This window comes from Camelus bactrianus, chromosome 14, assembly GCF_048773025.1.
Source record: "Camelus bactrianus isolate YW-2024 breed Bactrian camel chromosome 14, ASM4877302v1, whole genome shotgun sequence".
Classification (NCBI taxonomy): Eukaryota; Metazoa; Chordata; class Mammalia; order Artiodactyla; family Camelidae; genus Camelus; species Camelus bactrianus.
Window position 1 is genome coordinate 3,693,990 of NC_133552.1, and position 13,587 is coordinate 3,707,576.

The following is a 13,587-nucleotide window of genomic DNA, read 5'->3' on the forward strand; positions in this document are numbered from 1 at the left end:
GCTATTAAAAAACAGGAAAGGCACCAAACTCTTTTCCTTCCAGGCATCAGCTTTCTGTAGCATCTTTCTGTTTCTGATTTGTCTCCACTGCCTTCAGTAGTCATGAGGTATATTTTGTCCAGTTTATAATTGTTTTCTGTAAAGAATTGGTCTGGAAAGAGTTAGTCCTCCGTTCCCAGGACTCATTCTATAAATACTTGATGCAATGTTTATGTTTTTGTTTTTTTATTTTAAAATGTAATTTGTAAAACCACAGACTGTTGTTGAATACCAAATTACAACAGAAGACCAATGTTTCGATTTTTCTGCCAGGCGAAATTGTTTTTGCCAGGACCCTGCAATAAAACTTGTGATATCTTTATTTAGTAAGTGGTGTAGAACGGTTGCATGCATGCTGTGCTCTGAAGTACTTGCTGTTTGCCTCTCCTTGTGTCTGTGAATCAGGATATTCTCTCAACGGTGCGAGCAACAGTAGGTAAATAATGTGGCGATTGAGACTAGCAAATCGCCAGTCTTAACCCCAGTCTCAAATTTTCATGTTCACCCAATAACATTAATGTTTTCACTGAGTGTTAGAAATGTAAATTCTACTATTGGGGGTTCATTTGAAAAAATGGTTTCACTACCTCAAAGTTTGAAAACCACCACTTCACATTACTATCTGATTTTCTTTTAAAAAAATTTTTTTGAAGTGTAGTTGATTTACAATGTTAGTTTCAGGTGTACAGCACAGTGATTCAGTTACACATACACATACATACATATTTTTTCCTTTCAGATTCTTTTCCATTATGTCATAAGAAATTGAATATCGTTCCCTGTGCTCTACAGTAGGTCCTCGTTGTTTATCTATTTTATGTATAGTAATGTGTGTCTGTTAATCCCCAACCCCTAAGATAAGATTTTCTTATATTTTTAAAAATTTTCTTTAAACCAAGAAGTATTCACACTGTCATGGCACATTGTACTGTGCTCTGATTTCGTATTCTGCAAGGGCAGTGCAGGTGCAGAGGTGTCAGAACACGAGGAGACTTACATATTGAATTTGGAGGTGTGAGCAACTTGCAGAAGTATCTTGACAGGGGCTTAGATGATACAAGTGACTTGCTTTCCAAGTACAGTTTCTCCCCAGCGCTGACACCTGCTGGACATTTGCCAAAACACAATAGCTCTGTTGGGAATATTTGCATATGGCTTCTTTCTAAATCCCCCACCGCATTCATCCTGCTCACTGCTCACGTGTGACTTGAGTAATTAGCTTTGAATACAGCACCATGATTAGTCTGAGGTGGGGATTTGGTAGATAATTTACCGTGAAGAAAAAAATGAAGAAAATATGCCCTTTGAGAGTAATTTAAAACGTACCAAGTGGTACTTACCATGAAGTGACGTTTCAAGGCATTTGATGTTCTAGGACGTGTGTCGCCTGTTTTGGCCTAAAATCAGTTGAAATAGAAGTCAGGCGATTTGCGGGCGTGTAGTGCAACTTGGTGTCTATGTGGACGAGAGGTTGCCTTTTGTGAGTGCGTGACCGTGGCTCCAAATGTCCCCTCTTGAAATCGACTTTACCATCTTGATAATTAAGTTAGGGTGTTAACTTTCAGCTCCTTCGAAATGTCTTTTAATATTTCCAAGACCTAGGCATTCGTTTGATTTGCAAATTAGAGATTTTCAAGGGCGTGTGCACTGAGGCAGATCTGCACAGTGAGTCACTACGGGGAATCCATGTCGAGACCCCCTGGATCCCCCCTGCCCAGCCCTGAGGACATCCCCACACCCCACCCACCCCTCCAGCTGCCAGGAGTGCCTCCTTCTTCTCCTCCCCCACTGCATCCATTCCTTGCCCAGCCAGCCCATGCCACACTGGGTTTTGCAACACCACTGGGGGCACAGAAGCCCAAAGAAGTTAACAGAGGGGTTAGGACAGTGCATCTGAGCTGAGATGCCCCTGGACGCTGGGGGAGGAGCCAGGCCAGTGTCCCCTTCACTGCCTTACCAGGTGAGTCTAAGTTTTCTCCAGGGGCAGGTCCACACCACCCATAGCAGTGTTACCTGAGATGCGTGTTAAAACAGATTTCTGGGCCCTGTTGCAAACCTGCTGAATCAAACCTTGAGCATGAGACCCTGGAGTCCACAGTTTATCCTGTCGCAAGGAGTGATTCTCAGGAACACTGAAGTTCAAGAAACGTCAGCTCAGCACCTGCCCTTACATGGTCGGTCCACTGGAACCCAGAGATGCCACCTGCAGTGATCCAGGCTGTCGGTCAGCCGACAGGCACCAAAAGGACTCAACGCTGGGTCCCAGTCCCCAGCTACAGGCTGGAGCTGTCTGTCACTCTGGTGCCTAGTAGGGGCAAATGTGCACCCTTGGTGCCTGCAGGCATGAGCTGAGTCACCACCCGGCAGTCTTCATCTTTGGACCTCAGGTACAGGAGTGCAGACTCACCACCCTTAATCTCACACCTGGTGGCCCCCTTCCATGTTCCTTTCAGAGCGGGCTGTCCCTTCATTTCCAGACCTGCCTGCTGATGGGCCCCGCCCCCCGATGCTTGCTTGCTTGTATCCTTGGGCCTTGGCTGCACAAAGCACCTGCAGCAGGCTGTTTAGGAGCCCCTTTCAGCTCTTGTCCTCAGTCCCTGGGGAGGAGGAACGCCGGGGCCTGAGCCTTGCAGGTGGGCTGTCCCCGTTGATGTCACTCACTGGACAGGCCCTCATGCTTCCATGGCTTGGGAGGTGTTTGTCTGATTTTCTGCTGTTTCTGCCACCATTGGTCCTTGGAGGGGGAACAGGTGTGATGCACGTGGTGTGTGAATCAGCCCCGATCCCCAGGACCTCTCCTGGAGGTGTGAGCCCCAGGCTCTTACAAGTTCCCTTGTCTTCCTTCGTGGCCCCGGTCTCCTTCCCCTGTCCCTCCCCTGGTCTGTTTGCTCACTGTGTCCCTCACCCCCCCTGCTCCTGGCTGCACCAGCATCGGGGCAGGTGGGGCACTGAATGATGCTCAGGGCTCTGCCCCTTGGCCCTGCTGGGACAGGCAGCATCCAAAGTGGCATCAAGGAAAGCGAAGTCCTTCCGTGATTTTCTCTGGGCCATGCGTCTTACAAAGATGCTCGTGTGGGGCTGGCAGTTGTCTATCAGGGGGGAAGGAGCCTGCCTCTCCCCATGTGCAGTCAGTCTGCTGAGCTGACCTGAGCAGGCGGGTCCTAACCGGTCCTGGTGTAGGGGGGCAACCTAGGGTGTCCTTTCCCATTTAGTAACTGACTTTAAACAGGAAACAGAGTAAACACTGGGTCGGCCTCATACCTAGTAACACAGTTATCTGCCCTCTGCTAAGATAAGTGGCCAAGAGAATGATTTCTACTCTGGTAGGCCCTCGACCTCGCCATGAAAAAGGCCGGCATGCATTCAGCCTGGGGGCCCCGGGAGCCTGCCCTGCCCTCTGCACCCATTCCCAGCCTCGCGCCGAAGGAGGGAGCAGCACTGCTCTGAGGCCTGGCGAGAAAGCAGTCTTGAAAGTAGGTTAGCACAAGTGCCTGCCTGCAGAGCTGGGGAGGGCGGGGGCGGGGCGCCCGGTTCCAGGTCCCCAGCAGTGTTAGCGAGGGACCGGCAGGAGGCCAGCCAGGGCGAGGAAAGGAGGACAGTCCCTCCCCTCTGTGGCCTGGGGCCACCAACACAGGGGCCAGGGCCAGTGCAGCATCCCACTTAGTCCAGCAGAAAGCGGCACAGAGGTGGGTCCTGGTGGAGAGGGCGCTTGGGGCCTGACACTCAGGCTGCTCCCCTCGGCACTGGCAATGCGTGAGAAGCAGTGGCTGTGTCCCCGAGGGCCAGGACGTGTCAGCTGAAAAAAAACAAGCATGGCTCGTGACCCTGGCGGCATTAGTGCTGTCTCAGACCGACCCATCTCTGCTGGGAGTATGGCCCAAACGCCTGCGTTTCCCGTGGACTCTGGCACGTGCTTGTCCCCTGTGCCGGGCCCCAGACTCACACTGCTGCATGAACTGTCTGATGTAACACAGTGGTCCTGGGCAGCGGGAACTCTGACCCACTTCATAGGTGAGAACACTGAGGCCACATGACCTGCCCAGGGTCCTAGGACTGAGGCTCAAACCCGGCCTCCCACCTCGGCACACCCCTCCCAGGTGCTTGGAGGAATCTGCAGGAGGACCCAGTGGGCAGCTCGTGGGCCTTCCCCATGGCTGTGCCTCGGAGCTGAGGCAGGACTGCGAGGTGGGAAGTGAGGAGTTAGGGCCCAAACGGACCCCAGAAGTGGATGAGTCCCTGCAAGCGACAACATGGCTTCTTAATAGTAGGTGGCAGGGCTCAGCCCAAGAGGCCTGCTGGTCCCCTAACTGGGACTAAAAGCAAATTGATAAACATTCAGAGACGTTGTGTTGCTTCCTGGAACTGTCCCTGACTCCAGCAGTCCCCGAGCTCCACCCTGGATCTCCGTGGTTGAGGTGAACATCCATCCAGATGGGATAGGGGTCCCTGCACCCACCTCACTCGATTTTCTGGAAAGTTTTCACGCAGTGGAACCATCCTGACATCAAAGCTGCATTGTCAAAACGTCATGCTTTGGGCCCGGCCAAAGTTTGAAAAGCAGCATCTGGGGAGGCAGGGAACTAGGGGGTACCTGCCCGGGGAGGGATGCTGGACACTCAGCCTGACCCACCCGCCTGCGCATGGGGTTCCACCTGGGTGCGACGCCTGCCGCGCACGGATGGTGCTCCAGGCCAGGCGCAGCGGACGCGCAGGAAGACGGGAGGTGGGGGTTCTGGGGGCCAGCACGGTGGGAGAACAGTGGGTGGGGATGTCAGCGAACTGGCATCCGTGCGAAGGATGACCTAAGAGCGGGCCTGCATCATAGGATGTGAGGTTCTGCAAACATCCTTGCCGAGGGATGGATGCAGAGTGGGTGCCGCTGCCCCCGGGATGCCACGCCCGGAGCCCGACAGCCCCGTGGGGGCGCACTGTCCCGGGGGCGCTGGAGGTGACGGAAGACTCTGCACGCGGGAGGGCGGGGCCCCGCGCCGCTGCCCCTGGAATCACCTGGGCGGGAACCTGCGCGGGGTTCGGCATCCGCTCTCTCGACCTCTGTCCCTCCGGGCATCGCCCGTTCTCCGGCGCTGAGTAAGCCCCGGCATTTGGGGGCTTGACACTGAGACCGTTTGAGAATCTGCCTTTGAAGGAACCGCATCAAGCCCCCGAGGCCCCTGAAGAGGACAGGCCGGTTCTGAGTTCCGGGCCTGTGGTTCTGGGCGGACTCTCCACGGAGAGCCGACTCCCCCTGTACTGAAGAGCCGGAGAAACGAGAGCTGCGGTCCGGCCTCCCCCCTCCCACCCACCAAGGCAGCCACGTGCGGCGTGACCCGCAGCGCTGGACGGGCTGCAGGGAGCGTCCGGCCTCCCTCTGCGAAAGCGAGCGTCCCGGCGCTGAGCGGCCTCCCGCGGCGCCGCCCTGCTCTGCGCTGGGGAAGCGCCGCCCCCCAGTGGCCAGATGGCTGAGCGTTTCCCGGGAGACCAGCTTCACTCCTGCTACTCATCGGCTCATCCATCCGCTCCCCGTTCTTCAATCTGTCTCATTCCTTCATCAAACAAATACGTGTTTCTCGTGCACCGCTGTAGAGAGCGAATTGGGCCACATTCTCCGAAGGGCAATTAGCAAACATCTATCAAAATTAAAACTGTACATTTAATGAGCAAATCCAAATTGAGACTGGATTTTCCAGAAGTCGAAGGACAGTGTTTCTGGGCCCACATTCTCCTCCAGACCTTTGCCCCCTCAGTGTTCACAGGTGGATTCTCTTTCCCTCCCCTTGGAGCTGGGTGGGATCTGGGGGCTGCCTTGCTGCAGGCCTGACTTTCAAGGCGAGATCTCAAGGGCCAGGCTCTCTCTCAGAATAGCCACCATGTTTTACCCAGGCCACCTCAGGGGCCACATGCAAAGTCTGGTCCCAGCCACAATCTCAGCCAGCGGCCAGCATCACCTGACAGCCCCATGAGTGGGCGAGACTTCTTCCAAGGACTTGAGTCCCCCAGTGAACTGCTACAGCTGGTGCCCGCCGGAGCAGGGACGTCCCTCCACACTGAGCGCTGCTTGCCAAAACAGCAGACTTGTGAGCAAAAATAAACGTCATCATCGGTTTAGGTTCCTCAGATTCGCGGTCATTTGTTAAACACCTTTAGTAACCGAGACAGATTCTCGTAACGGGGACAGAGAAGTATTTCAGACTTACTCGCACATGTGCCAAATGACATATTCACCACAGCGTGGTTTGAAATAACAAGATTGGAGACAACCTACTGTTCTGTCAACAGAACACTGACTCAGTCATAGTATATCCGCAATGGAATACCTGCAACTGTACAAAGGACAAAGATGTTTCAAATGAATTCATATGGTTTTCAAGACACATCATTAAATTCAAGAAACAAAGAGCAGGAAAATGTGCCTATGTGCTATCCATTAGCTAAAAAGAAGAGAAAATAATATATGTCTTTATTTATATGTGCCTGAAATATTTCTGACAGAAGCCAAAGGAAGGTGACAGCAGTATCTCGGAGGGCACCCGAGTATCTCGGGGCAGCGGGGAGGGGGACCGCCTGCTGTATACTCTTTCAGTATCTGTACAGTTTGTAACCAAGTGACTGCTCCCTGCCTACAAAATTGACCAATTATTTTTAAAAGTATAAAGGCCTTTTGATGTGCCAGACATTGTGATAGAGAGACGAAAGACAGCTCCTGCTCACCGTCATAAAAGTCACCTTATTGTTCCACTGTCAAGGCCAATGGTAAAAAATGAGGGTCAAGCGTAAGGGTCTAGATTCAGGCTGCTGGGGTTCAAATCCTGCCTCTGCCCCGTGACCTTGGGCAAGACACTCAAATGACCAATTCTTTAGTATCCCCCTCCGTGCAGTGGGGAGGGATAGTGCCTTCAGTTCAAACTATTTGCCAGTTTGTATGTGTGAATTATTTAGAAAGGCTCGTTTCCAGACATATGAGGACTTTCTGGGTTTTTTGGTTTGTTTTTGATCTCTAGCTCTACTGCTTGGAGTTCTAGAACATGTTTTTCATGATTTTATGCATGCTTTGTATGCAATTTGATGAGATTTACTTTAGGACCCAGGATATGGCAAATTTTGGAAACTAACGTGTATATGAGGTTATTGGTGGCAATGTTTTACCTTTGCTCATTGATTCAAGGTTTTTCTATGGTCAAGTCTTCCATATTGTTATTGATTTTTTTAAATCACTAAGAGGATGTGCTAAAAATACCCCACTAAGAATTTGGACTAGTGTCTGTTCATTTTTGTAGTTCTATTAAACTTTCCTTCACATGTTTTGATGCGCGTTACTAGGGTTTGTAATTTTATGCCTATTTATATAATGCCTCCTCTGCACACACATGCCAGGCGTTGTTCTGGGTGCTTTAAATATATGCCAGTTCCGTTATCCTTTCAACCACCGTACGTGAGGTAGGTACTCTTAGTATCCCATTTACATGTGGAAGCTGAAAAATACAGAAACTACGTAATTTGCTGAAGATTATGTATCCAGGGAGGAGCCAAGCTGAGATTCGAGCAGGCCGCCTCTGCAGGCCGTTCGTGGAGCCACACTTTCACATCACTGTAGTGAATAAGCTGCTTTCATGGCACGAGCTTCCTGCTGGGACTTCCTTTTGCCTTATATCTATTTGTCTAATATGAATAATACTCCACTGGCTTTCTTTTTATTAACATCTTCTTGGTGTATCTTTTTCTGTCCTTTTATTTTCAACCTTCTGTATTCTTATGTCTTAGATATGCCTTTTGTTAGCAAACATATTTGGATTTTTTCCCCTCATTCTGACAGTTTATGTGTTTTAATTGGAAAAAACGTTGATGGGCCATTACACTAAGAATCACAATAGGAGACCTTAACTTATCAAAGTCTAAAGTTAATCCATAGTCTCCCCTAGTGGCAATAAAAATACTTGCTTTCTGACAGACACACAGACCCGTCAGAGCCCAGAGTGGCCAGTTCACTTGGGATGAGGTGCAGGTGCGTGCTGCCGGGGTGCCAGCCCTGTCTTCCACGCCCCTGGGACAATCGGAAGGTCTTCACAGCACGCACCCCTGTCTTAGCTGCACAGCCTGGGGGCTTAAATGACAGAGATGTATTTTCTCACATTTCTAAAGTCCAAGATCAGGGTGCCAGTGTGGCCGGGTTCTGGGGGGGCACCTCTTCCTGGCTTGCAGACAGCCGCCTTCCCACTGTGTCCGCAGGAACACGTATGCTGCTGGTGGAAAACCAAACCAAACCAAAACCAAACCTTGCCTGAGAGTGTGTAAGTGGCCACCATTCCCAGAAGATGTGGGCAGGTGGGAGCCTAGCCTGGCCAGAGAGTGCGGCCCAGGTGGAGCCAGTCTGGGAGAGGGTGTGGACGGGCCAGTGCTGGTCTGAGAGGCGGACAGGCAAAGACAGAGCAGCCGGCATGATGTCAGAGGAGAAACAAGGTCAGAGGATCGATGCTCCCAACTTAAGACTCACTATAAAGCTGCAGTCACCAAGACAGTGTGGATGGACCTAGAGGTGATCACACTGAGTGACGTGAGTCAGAGGAAGACATATACCCCCCGACACCGCTTACATCTGAAATCTAAAGAAACGGCACGGATGGACTTGTTCACAAAACAGGAACAGACTCACAGACGCAGAAAACAAACGTACGGTTACCAGGAGGGAAGGGCAGGAGGGGTAAATTAGGAGTTGGGGATTAGCAGATACACACAACTATACACAAAATAGATAAATAACAAGTTTATACTGCACAGCACAGGGAACTATATTCAATAGCTTGCAGTAACCTATAATGAAAAAGACTAAGAAAAAGCATGTGTGTGTGTGTGTGTGTGTGTGTGTGTCTGTGTGTGTCTGTGTGTGTATAACTACACCAGAAACTAACACAACATTGTAAGTCAACTATATTTCAATTTAAAGAAAAAAAATGGTATTAGGGGCGGAACAGGCACGCAGGTCAGAGTGGGGAGCGGGAGCCTAACCGCGACCGGAGCCCCGGTCACCCACAGGCCCTTCACGGACCTCGTGGCCCCAGGCAAGTCATGTACCGTCGCCTCACCTGTCACGCGGTGCGGGGGGTGCCTGCCCCACGACGCGGGCACCGGGGAGCTTCGATCCAGCCGCAGTGCCGGCCCTGCTCGCGCGGGGGCGCTGTTCTCGCGCTGCTGCCGCCGCCGGGAGCGCGGTGGCGGGGAAGCTGATTCGCGGAGAAGTTCGGAGGCCTTCCACAGGGGGTCACTGCTGCGCTCCCGGATGGGATGGAAAGGGTTAGGATGCGGTGTCCCTGGCTCCGGGTCCCTCAGCGCCCCTGCGGGTCCTCCCGCCACCTGTCTTGTCGCCCCCTGCCCTCAGGTGACCGGCTGCCCAGTCCAGGTGGGCATCACCGGAGGGCCCGTCCTCCCCGGCCCGCGGCCAAGCCTTCTCCACGCAGGGCTCCTGTCCTCCTCAGGGTGACCCAGCCTCAACCTTCTGCCCGCCAGGGCTCTCTGTCTGTCCGAAGAGCCCTCTCCTACCGCATGGAACGTCTCCTGGACGGAGCCTGGGAGAGGGAGACTGGGGCTGTCCTGCCCGGCAGAAGCAGGTGTCAGATTGTCCGTCCACCTGGTGGCCGTCAGCTCTGCCTCTAGACGCGCGTCTGAGGGGGCCGCTCCCCGGAGGCAGGATGCGGCGTCGCGTGGGCCCCTCTGCTCTCTAACGGCTTCCTGATGGGCTCGAGGGACACTTCAGGGACCTCAGTGGGGGACTGGGCTGTGCGGACAGAGCTGCGGGTTAAACGAAGGCGGCTGTTGCTTCAAACCCAGCAGCCGGGCAGGCGAGCGCCTCTCCCACGTGGACGTTGTCTCCGCAGCCTCCTCCCTGCGCGTGAAGCTGGGGGACGGCTGCTGCCGCAGAAAAAGGGAGTCACGGGGCGGGGGGAGTTCACTGGCAGAGATGCTGCTTAGCACGCATGAGGTCCTGGGTTCAATCCCCAGCACCTCCCTTAAATACATAAAAATAAACCTAATTACCCCGCCCCTCCAAAAAAAGAAAGAAAAAGAAGTCACCAAAGTGCAGTAAGTCCCGTGTTCAGAGCTGCCAGGCTGCTGTAAAAGAGAAACTGAGGTCGCAGTGAGCTGGACCAGTCAGCTGAGGCTGCCACCGCCCACAGATGCGGCTGTGATGGGGGCGGGGGAAGGTGGAAAACCACAGACTTTGTGCAACCATCACACTATCCATACCCAGAAATTTTCCATCTTCTCAAATGGAGGCTCTGTCCCCATTAAACACAAACTTCCTCTTCTTCCCTCCCCCAGCCCCGGCATCCACCATCCTACTTTCTGCCTCTGAATTTGACTGCTCGAAGTGTCTCATGTAAGTGGAGTCACCCAGTGTTTGTCCTTTTGTTTCTGGTTTATTTCACTTGTCATGATGTCTTCAAGTCTGAACTGGGTGTTTGTTTGTTGTTTTATCTCAGTCGGAATTGTTATACCAGAGTGGTGTAGACACAAAGACTTTGCCTTTCCTGGCTGTGTGATTTTGGACGATTTACTTCATGTGCCTGGGCCTCTGTTTGCCCTGAGTTAAAGCAAATCTTACAATTTATCTCACAGAGTTGCAAACATAGGCAGCTGGCCCAGTGCCTGACCCATACAGGGAGGGAGGGCTGGTTCCTCCTCTTTCCCAGCCCAAGGAAACACCAGCTCAAAGAGGTTAGGTGGCCTCAGCAGGGACGCGTGGCTCTAGGTTGGCAGGTCGTGTCCCGAGTCGCACTGCTTCCCCGACGGGTGTTTGCTGTCTCCTGCAAGCAGGAGTCTTGTTTCTACAATGCGAGCTTGCACTAGCTCCATGTCGGCAGTACTGGCGTGTATGAAGGGCTGCTTTGCCTTTTAGAGTATTTTAAAATGAGCTATCTGCTCTGTTCTTTTTTTCCTCTCTCTCTCTTTTGTGTTTAAAATGCAGTGCTAACAAAATATTTCTGGCCTAGTAAGCATAATATATTGAGAGATTTTTATAAAGAATTAATGTAACTTGGAATCCAATTAAGACTAAGAAAGCAGTTCTCATTAAGATTCCAAATTATGCCATGCAGTACAATTTTATGATGATTAGGATAGCAAAATAGCAAGAGAGCTGACTTTTCTTAGCATAAGGCAAACACGTATGATCATTTAAAGCCACTGTCCATCAGGCCTCGGCTGGTGGGTGAGGGTTGCTTTCCAGCACTGGCTGCATGGGGAGATGTGGCAAGTCCCAGTGCCCGGGTTTGCTGGTGAATAGGAACATGGTTGATGTTTGTACATTAACCTTGATTCCTGCAACCTTGCTGTCATTGCTGGTGTTTTAGGAGAGGAACCACATTAACCTCGTGTGTAGCTCTCAGCCAGCTAACCGTAATATTGGGCTCACTATGTGTCCAGCAATCTTCTAAGTTCTCTACACATGCTAGCTTCTCCGTGCTACGGTTTCCCCACCTGTAATATGGGGAGAGGGAGTTGTTTCAAGGATTGCGTTCACTTGCCTGTGAGTGTCACCCAGCAGGAGGCACAAAAAGAATTTGAAAGCCCAGCTTTGTGGCTCTTGGGCTGAAGGTGGTCACGTCATTAGCATGTTTGACTGAACAGCCCTCTCACTTTGAGAGGCTTGGCCCTTTCTGACTGAAACCTTAGTGTTCTTTTGAATCACCTGCTTGGCTGACAGCTTTCTGGTTTCTCTTCTTCACAAAGACAGGTTATATTGGGATCTTATTCTCCTGAAAGCTGAGTCTTGGTCATTTTTCAAAACATCCTGCATGTGTTTGGCCCAATCACATGCAGTTTTACAAAGAGAAGAATGTACCCGCAGAAGAGACTCTGCTATCATCACAGAGTGACCCACATCATGGGCTCCCTCCCATGGCTCTGGCTCCCGGTGTCACTGAACTTTGCGGCAGGATCATTGTTTTTAAAGAAGCAGGTGAAGTGATATTAAATATTGATCATGTGCAATGAATTAAACTGTTGAAAGAATGATCACAATATTGGATATTAGATCCCTTGCCCTCTGGCTCAAATGTAAATATTTTATTATTTATATTTCAGCATTACTAACATAAATGCTGAAATGGGGGTTTGCCTGTATCTTAACAGTAACGGTGGGCGGCTCTAGTTGGTACACATATCAAAATAGGCAAAGGGATATAGGAAAAATGCTGCAATAAGCCGCTAAGGGAATAGGCAGATATTTATGTGTAACAGACATAAGACTAGGGAAGTGGCCACAGACGCCTTCCCAGATGCTCCGGATTATGTGGGTCAGTGCCGGGTCGGTGCCAGTCGTGCGAACACATCCACTAAGACGTGACTGGATGGCATCCACTCTCATCCTCACGGCTGCCCCCTTATCCAGGTCAACATTCTCTCCCTCCCTCTTTGTCGGGGGGCACCACCCTCCCACTGTCCCTCTCTGTCCACTCTGCTCCCTGAAATCCACACCTCACAGAGAGTGATTACATAACCTTTGAGCAGAATTATAATGCAAGCCACAGATGTGAACCACAGGTGTAATTTTATATTTCTAGTAGCCCCGTTGTCCAGTTTTAAAAAGCGAAATTAACATTAAGAATATTTTATTTAGCCTGATCCCATCTATCCAAAATAATACCATTTCAGCACAAAACCAATATTAAAAGTGCTGAGATATTTAATGTCATTTTTTCTCTAAGTCTTGGAAATCCTGGTATATTTTCCACATGCAACAACACATCTCAATACTCACCCCGCTGCTCAGCGGCACCTGTGACAGTGTCCCCGTCACTGGACGGGGCGGCTCCAGAACCTCTGGCTGCTGCCCACCTGGAGCTTCCCCCAGGCTCCTGCACTCAGATCCACTGGCTTTTGGTTTTCTTCCTTAAACTTGCAAGTTCTTCCCTGTCTTAGAATCTTCATGCAGGGGCGGACCTGAGATAACACCCAGCCCCCCAAGCAGAGCACAGCCTCCCAAAGCCCCCCGGATGGCTGATTTAAGCCCAGGTGCCGGGTCAGTGTGAGGTCCCAGAGGCAGGAGAAGGAGATCCCCCACCGGCGAGCCCCTAGCAGTGCCTCCAGGGAAAGTCTGGGGTTCCAGGCACGGAGTGGGGATGGGAGTAGTAACTCCTAACAGAGAGGCCGATGCGAGTCAGGCAGGCCCCAGTCACAGCAGGTCTGGGAGGCAGGTGGACGTGTGGACATCTGCCTTCTTCCTGTGGCACGGAGGGCCTTTCAACCCCCTTCCTTCAATTTGGGCAATTTCTGCCTTGTGAGTCCCCCTCCCCAAGGGAGAAGCCAGAAGGGGGCTTTCTCCTCGCAGCTAGGAGCAGATGGGGAGTGGGCCCATCACACACATCTGCCTGAGTCACGGGCACCAAAGGTGAGAACAGGGGGACTTCCTGACTGGCTGTGGGACAGGGGGTGGGAGGCTCCGATCTGGAAGCTAGTGATGGAAGCAGGGAGGCAGGTACGGGATCCACGCGGGCCTTGGAGGGCGGGGCCTCCGGGTGGGCGGGGCCTCCTGCCCTCAGAAGCTTCACGGCGGAG